The 8,284-nt window shown below is 40.0% G+C and overlaps 1 long non-coding RNA gene across 1 annotated transcript; it reads right to left on the bottom strand.

The window, feature by feature from the left end:
* Positions 1 to 4,694: 4,694 nt before the first annotated feature.
* LOC122565397 lies at positions 4,695 to 8,242 on the bottom strand. The gene is made up of 2 exons (XR_006316153.1): positions 7,866 to 8,242; positions 4,695 to 5,287 (listed from the first exon to the last, which is right to left on the bottom strand). It is a non-coding gene; the product is annotated as an uncharacterized LOC122565397 (long non-coding RNA).
* Positions 8,243 to 8,284: the final 42 nt, after the last annotated feature.

Here is an 8,284-nt window from a genome sequence, read left to right as displayed (position 1 = left end):
CTGAGTTAACTACATTGGCAGGCAGGGCATTCCACACCCTTACCACTCTCTGAGTAAAAAGAACCTGCCTCTGACATCTGTCTTAAATCTAGCATCCGTCAATTTGTAGATATGCCCCTTGTACTAGCTGACGTCATCATCCTAGGAAAAGACTTTCACTGTCTACACCATCTAATCCTCTGATCACTTTGTATGTCTCTATCAAATCACCTCTTAGCCTTCTGTCAGAAACAAAAACAGAAATTGCTGGAACAACTCAGCAAGTCTGCAGCATCTATAGAGAGAAATCAGAGTTAATGTTTCAGGTCCAGTGATCTTTCCTTCTGATGAAGCACTAGTTAGACCATAGCTGGGATCCTGTGATCAGTTTTGGTCCCCATATCCAAGGAAAGATTTATTGGCCTTGGAGACAGTCCAGATAACATTCCCTAGGTTGATTCCAGGTATAGAGGAACTGTCTTATGAGAGGTTGAATAGGTTGGGTCTGTATTCATTGGAGTTTAGATGAATGAATACAGCCCCATTGAAACATACAAGATTCTAAGGGGACTTGACAGGGTAAATGCGAAAATGTTGTTTCGCCTTGTGGGAGTCTAGGACCAGAGGGCATAACTTCAGAATTAGGGTCACACATTTAAGACACAGCAGGAATTTATTCTTTCAGATGTTAGGGATTTTGAGGAATTCTTTACTGCAGAGAGCTAGTATTTAAGTATAATCAAGGCCTCAATAGACAGATTTCTAATCAGTAAGGGAATCAAAGGTTGTGGGGAAAAGGCAAGAAAGTGGAGTTGAGGATTATCAGATCAGTAATGATTTCATTGACTCGCAGAGTGGGTTGTTGAGCTGAATGGCCGACATCTGTTCCATTGTCTTATGGTCATTCTTCAATATTCATGATTGCAGTTTGTTTCCAGACACAGCATTTAAGAATAAATGTAGCTCAGTTTACTAAAATCTGTCTACTTAGGATTTACAAATCTCATGCCTTAAATACTTCTTCAATTGTAACTGTGCAAATTATTTTAAGAAAAGCAGGTCATCACGACAAGTATTTTTAGCCTTCTTTTAACTCGGACATGAAACCACTCCCATTTACTTCACTGCGGTATGTGGAGCAGTATCTGTGCTGAAAGTTGAATTGTCAATAACAATGATGGTATCCTTTATTTCTAATGACGCAATTGATTTTTCCTCCATTTCCCTCCAAGCATGTTAATTTGGATTAATCAAGATATCAAAATGGTTTGGAAAGAAGATCTTGTTTTTTAGTCAGCCCTCCTTCTTTGCTTTTGCATTGACGCTGTATTTTTCTGCGCAGTGTCTTGGGACGAGTTACTGTAATATAATTGAAGACGTCTTTAAAATGCAAATTGTTGTTACTGATGGGACTTACAGTCTTAAATTGTAACAGCATATGCTACATATACCTCCCCATGATGCATTGAACTGAAATCAAAAGTCTGTTTGGTCTCTTAACTTTTATTCATCTTTAACCCAAAAATCAGTATCATATTCCAGAGTAAAAAAAAAGCAGTTTAATTGCTAACCGTACTCAGCAGTTGGCAACAATTAACTCAAGTTTGTCCGTTGGAAGTGTATATTTAACTAATTAAATAACCAAAATACACTGACTGTAGATGTAAATTCCAAAGTTTTATTGAAAAAAACAAATGTTACATAAATCAAATAAAAAGTAACTTGAACAAACAATTGCTTTATGTTTAGAGAAATTCATCTATTCATTTTCTGTTGAGGTCTTGATTTTTTTTCTGAAGTATACTCATTCAGCTTCCCACTTACTTTTGTCACTGCTCGTTCATTTAATCACTGGTTGCAGAGATGGCAGAGGATACATGTTGCTGGGTGAAGAGAAGTATTAAGCAAGGGATTTATTTAAGTCTTTAGCCACAGCACAATAGGAACACCTAATAACTGGCAAATGAGGTAAAGAAATGACAATTTAGTTTAATGTGTGTATTTAAGTGAATATCTTTGACTGCATTCAACTTTGGGGTGAAAATCCCAGCTTTGCAGTATCCCCATAGTTTACCAACCGTGGGAGCGGTGTTCCCCCAAATCAACCTCTTCCAGAGTGTATCGGAGCCTCAGATGCCAGCAGTCAGGGACTCAAAGAATTTGTCCTCTGGCTGTGGACAGAATTCCAGAGTTCTTGCATTTCTCATAGGGACAGATCAGCATCATACATTTAAAATACTAGATATATCAAGTGATTAAAGTGCAGTGCCAGTGATTTGGCACTAGGCAAGGGAAAACTGTAGTCAGTATTATCTACTTTTAAATGCAGTTGTGCTTAAAGGCACAATTCAAGTGCTGCTCTGAAAATAATTTAAGATTACTTGTCTTGCCATCAGTTGGAATATATAGGTTGTCACGGTATCTCCAATGTTTTGGAGCATGTTGGAGTGAATCTTCTTTGATGTTGGGGCCCCTGTAGTTAGGGATTCTGCTGCCTTACTCATTGCAAACATGAAAAATCATTAGTACCATTTCAGGAGGCCCCTGAGCCAAAGCACATTTAGGTATCTGTCTCACATTCAGTGCTGTTTTAACCACAAAGTAATTAATGTACAAAATAAATGAGTTACCCAATTCTGAGTGTTTTTACAAGCTTTGTATTCTGAGCCTGAAGCGGTTCCATTCCCTGGCACTGTCTGCCCTCTCTTATTTCAGTCTCTCAACATTTTGTCGCAGTTGGAGATGTTTTTATCTCTTTATGGAAGCTGTGTTTGGGTTTTGGGGCTGCAGTTCTGGTCTTTCCTACAAACTGGAGGATTGTGCTTCTTCCTCCTGCTCCTGTGGACAAGAAGCTGAGGTCAGCCATTAAGTCACACATTCTCCATTGACACTTTCCAACATGATTTCACTTGTGGCAATCGTGAACCAGCGTTTTAGGCTACCTTCAACTGGACAATTTTTTTCTTCTTGAGGAGAAATAAGCATTCAGGAATTGTGAAGTCACAGCCATCAGAAGTTTTTAATATATCTCCAACAACAGTTGCAAATACAAAGAGACATTGGTGTGCATTTTCACAGATTATTGAAGGCAACAGGATAGATAGGTAAGGTGGTTAAGAAGACACATTGGTTACTCGCCTTTATCAGTTGAGATTTTAAATATAAGAGCAAGGAGATTATGATATTAGTTAGGCCACAACTGGACTATTGAGTTTAGTTTTGGTCACCACACTACTAGGAAGAATTGTGAAGGAAGGATGTGGTCGCACTAGACAGGATGTAGAAGAGATTCACCAGTATTTTTCCTACGCTGTAGCATTTCAGCTATTAAGAGGGACTAGATAGGCTGGGTTTGTTTTCCTTGGAGCAGAGAAGGTTGAGGGGTGACCTGATTGAGGTATACACAATTATGAGGGACATGGAAAAGGTAGACAGAAAGCAGCTGTTCCCCATAGTTGAAAGGTCAATAACAAGGGAGCATAGATTTAAAAGTAAAGAGCAGGCTTTTGTTCATAGAGTCCTTGACGTTAATAGCACAGAAAAACACATTTCTTCCCTTTGAGTCTGTGCTGGTCAGGAAGTTAAGCATGTTTGCGCACAGAGGGTGGTGGGTATTTGGAACTCATTGTTTCAAAGGGTGTTAGAGTTGTGAACCATCACAGCATTTTAAACTATTTAAATGATCACTTGATGCACCACAGTTTATAAGTTATGGACCAAAATTGCTCGAAAATGGGATTATAGGAGACGGGTGTTTGATGATTGGCACAGGCATGATAGGCCAAAGGGCCTCTTCCTGTGTTGTAAAACTCTATGACTTAAATGAAAAGATAACTAGCGGGGGGAGGGGAAAGATTCTAAAGGGACCTAAGTGGCAACTTTTTCTCGCAGAGGATGGTGTGTGTATGGAATGAGCAGTCAGAGGAAGTGGTGGAAGCTGGTACAATTAAAAGGCATCTGGATGGGTATACGAATAGGAAGGGTTGAGAAAGATATGGACCAAAAAGTGGCAAATAGGACTAGATTAGTTTAGGATATCAGGTTGGCATGGACGAGTTGGACCAAAGGGTCTGTTTCCATGCTGTACATCTCTATGACTCTATATCTTACTAACTGTGGCCTCAAGTGTCCTCTTCTTTCTCATCACATGCAAAGTTGATACAGTTACTGCTGCTGTCTCAAAAGCCATGTCCTTAATCCTTGGCACCTTGATTTGTGCGTCACTGTGCAATTGACTCTCCCTAATGGTCTCTTTGGCAGAGAGGGAAATTAAATAATATTCAGTTCTACAGAATCCATTTTAAATTCACCATCCGATTACTCAGGGGGTCAATCTTCCAAACAAATGTGTACTACATTTAATATAAGAATAAACATTACTAGCTTAAGCATTGATGGATCAGATTTTCAACGTCCCTTACATTGGCACCCTACACCCACTACCCCCTCTACAAACTATAGCATAAATGCTGTCCCCTCCACACTTCATGTCAGCTTTGATGAAGTCATCTAGACTTGAAATGTTAGTTTGCTCTCTCCCTGGATGTTGCCTGACCCGCTGTGATCTCCAGCATTTGTTGTTTTCAGTACAGATTCCAGCATCTGTAGTAATTTGCTCCTACCTTATATGCCACTGTGATTGAAGCACAAAAAAGGCAAAGTACAATCTAATATGTCTTAATATAGGCATTCTAAAAAAGACAATTAATCTCTAATTTGTCCAATAACATAGGAAAATTTATTTTCTAATTTCATAGTCACAGTCTTTGTAGAAACAGTCTTGAAATCATCTGAAGCACTTGCAAATTTGTGTCTTTTAACTCACTCTCTCAGCTCCTTTCCTCCATGTTTTTCCTTGAATTTCTGCAAAATAAATAGGTTCATTGAATGTTCAATGTCTTCACTTCCAGCACTGACTGTTCTTTCATGAAATTGCGCTCTCTCTTCAATAGCAGCCATGTACTCTGGAAGGCTCTCTCCAGGCTGGATTTACAAGGTGAAAGTGGTGCTGTTGATCAGAGTCAAGAGTGTGGTGCTGGAAAAGCACAGCATATCAGGCAGCATCCAGGGAGCAGGAAAATCAATGTTTCAGGCAAAAGCCCTTCATCAGGAATGGTCTAGCACACACTTGTTCCCGGGCCTCAGACTTTCAAATCTTTCCTAGCTGCAATGGTTTGTAATGGGTTTGAGTTTGCTCCAAATGGGTCCAGGTCCATCACACAAAACACTTCCTGATAATAGTCCTAAAACGGTCTTCCGTTAGTAGCCTTATCTTTATTCAGTCAAATATGCTGCATTATCCTGGAGTCTAAACCAAATGGATAAAAACAAAATGCATTTATCCTACACCTTTAATGGGTCTCATTCATTGGAGGCTACTGTACTTGTCATAAAGAACATCCTCTCAGTGCTCCACAAAGACATTATCAAACAAAATTTTACTTGTAATCACATAACAGGACGGATGACCAAACATTTTGTAAATACATAGGTTTAAGGAGCACCTGAAGGAAAAATGGGAGGTTAGAGAGTTTCAAGGATAGAATTTCTAAAACTAGTTGGGATAATTCTCCCTACCCAGTGGTCAGAAATACGCTGCCTGAAAAGGAACTGGAAGCAAATGGTAAGACAGTGGATGAATAGTGGCAGATGTTTAAGGAGCTACTCAATTCCTCACTACTAAAATATATCCCAGTGAGAAAGAAAGATGGTAAATGGAGTAAAAAACATCCATGGCTAAACAAGGAGGTCGAGGATAAGAATAAAGTCAAAAACTAAGGTATACCGTATTGCAAAGACCAGTAGCAGGCTGGAAGATTGGGCAACTTTCAAACATAAACAAAGGGATAAAAAATTAATATGATGTGGCGTTGTCAGCATTGGACTGGGGTGGACAAACTTAAAAGTCACAACATCAAATAAACCTGTTGGACGATAACCTGGTGTTATGTGATTTTAAACAAAAATTTTTAATAAAAAGAGCTAAGGTAAATTATGAAAGAAAACTAGCACAAAATGAAGAGGATATGAAGAGGAGGCAAGAAAATGAAGGTGAGGAGCATATCAGCTATGATCGAAAGGTGGAGCAGACTCGATGGGCCAAATGGCCTAATTATGCTCCTATATCATATGAATTTATGAACAAATTCAATAGAAAATTTCAAAAGGGGAATAAAAAGCAAAGGTTAATTAATGGAAGTACCATGGCCTGAATAGCCACCTGAGTTATTTAATAGCTAATCAGGATCAAAATAAAGATTCAACAAGGAGCGGTGCTGGCAGGTGAGACTAGATTGGGTTGGGATATCTGGTCGGCATGGACGGGTTGGACCGAAGGGACTGTTTCCATGCGGTACATCTCTATGACTCTAAGTAAAAACGGAAAATGATAATTAAAGTCATTAGACTGGAAGTCCAGATTGGACTGCAAACTTTTGTGGCAGCTTCTGGAACAGATATAAAACCCTAGTCCTGTTTACCCTCTCTGCTGGAAGTAAAGATCTGAAAAATGTGTTGCTGGAAAAGCGCAGCAGGTCAGGCAGCATCAAAGGAGCAGGAGAATCGACGTTTCGGGCATAAGCCCTTCTTCCAGCAACACATTTTTCAGCTCTGATCTCCAGCATCTGCAATCCTCACTTTCTGCTGGAAGTAAAGATCCCATGGCATGAATTTGAACATAAACAGGGTAATCCTCTTTGGTAATGTCAGTCAATATCAAACATTCATATCATTTGCGGTTTGTGGGAGCTTAGTGTGTCTCCCCGATTCCCATATTAGAGTGACTACACTTCATTGGTTCTAAAGACAACTTGGAATATTAAAATTTTGAAAAATGCTGTTTCTTTCTTTTAGCTGTGGTTATGTACTGCACGTTTATTTTTTCTTTTTTTTTTCCTTTTTTTTTATTTAACCCCCACACTACCACCTAAGTGAGGTAGTGCTTATTTTTGCCCCAGCACCTATGGTGTGTGTGTGACTGCACATGTTTATATGTTGTGCCACCAATCTGAGCTTTAACGCATTTCAACTACCACACTGGGTAATTTTCAGCTTGCTACCAAAGCAAATTCTTAGCACATCAGCTTCCAGGTACAAATCCAGCCTGATTTTCCATTCCAATAAAGGCAGAAGCGAATGTTTCCCAACTTGATAACTCAGCTTTGCCAAAAAAGATAACGACCAGAGTACAGAAATTTCACTCAGGCAACTGTCTGTGTGGAGTTTGCACATTCTCCCCATGTCTGCGTGGGTTTCCTCCAGGTGCTCCGGTTTCCTCCCACAGTCCAAAAATGTGCAGGTCAGGTGAATTGGCTATGCTAAATTGCCTGTAGTGTTAAGATGTAGGGGAATGGGTCTGGGTGGGTTGCTCTTCGGAGGGTCGGTGTGGACTTGTTGGGCCGAAGGGCCTGTTTCCACACTGTGAGTAATCTAATCTAACATGCTTGGGTGTGTGCAAATAGATTGTCATATTTCCTAAATTAGGTGAAGGAGTTTGAAGAATACTTCGTTAGTAAGGGGTTGTTACCAGATGATACATTTTTAAGGAGTGGAAGTCCATAGGGAAAACGTTTTCAGTCAGAATGGTGGGTAATCAGGAATTCACTGACTAAAATGGGTGGTGGATGTGGGAGCTCTCCAGACGTTTAAGAGGCCTTAAATGTGTACTTGAAGCGCCATAGCGTACAAGACTATGGATCAACTAGGAAATGGAATGAAAACATGCGTTTGTTTACTGTTCCGGTCGAAATGAGCTCAAGGTCAATTTTCAGTGCAATAAAACTCTTATGACTCCATAAAGTCTTTTGAAAACGCAGTGGTTGCATAACGTGCTAAGCAAATGAAACTTTTATTTTCTTCGTTGCTTGTCGGACTATTAGGTTTCGTACCTGACAGCAGTCTCTGTGCAACTACACTGCTCGCCGGGTGAAATAAACGCTTCCAAGCGAACAGTGACTGCAGAAGGCGCTACATAAATGCAAGTCTGCCTTCGTCGTTGTAGGGAACTGAAATACACATTACGAGGAAACCTCAGCGGCTCTGGCAGGATCTAAGGAGAGGAAGGCTGCCTGCTGAGTTTTCCCCCGCAATTTGTTTTTTTTTTCTGATTTCTAGCATCCGCAGTTCTCTGGGGTTTTTTTTGTTGTTCGTCGTTGTTGGGGATGGTTTGCAGTACGCGAATCGGGCGTCGCCTACTTAAGTTGACCCGAATTCAAATTTCAATAGAAAAAAGGGGTAAAAAAAAGGCAAAACACGCAACGCCGACGAATTTGACGTTTCATTTTCCTCCTCCTTCCCGTAATGGAAG

Source organism: Chiloscyllium plagiosum, chromosome 31 (genome assembly GCF_004010195.1).
Source record: "Chiloscyllium plagiosum isolate BGI_BamShark_2017 chromosome 31, ASM401019v2, whole genome shotgun sequence".
NCBI lineage: Eukaryota > Metazoa > Chordata > Chondrichthyes > Orectolobiformes > Hemiscylliidae > Chiloscyllium > Chiloscyllium plagiosum.
This window is presented reverse-complemented; position numbering and strand designations above follow the sequence as displayed.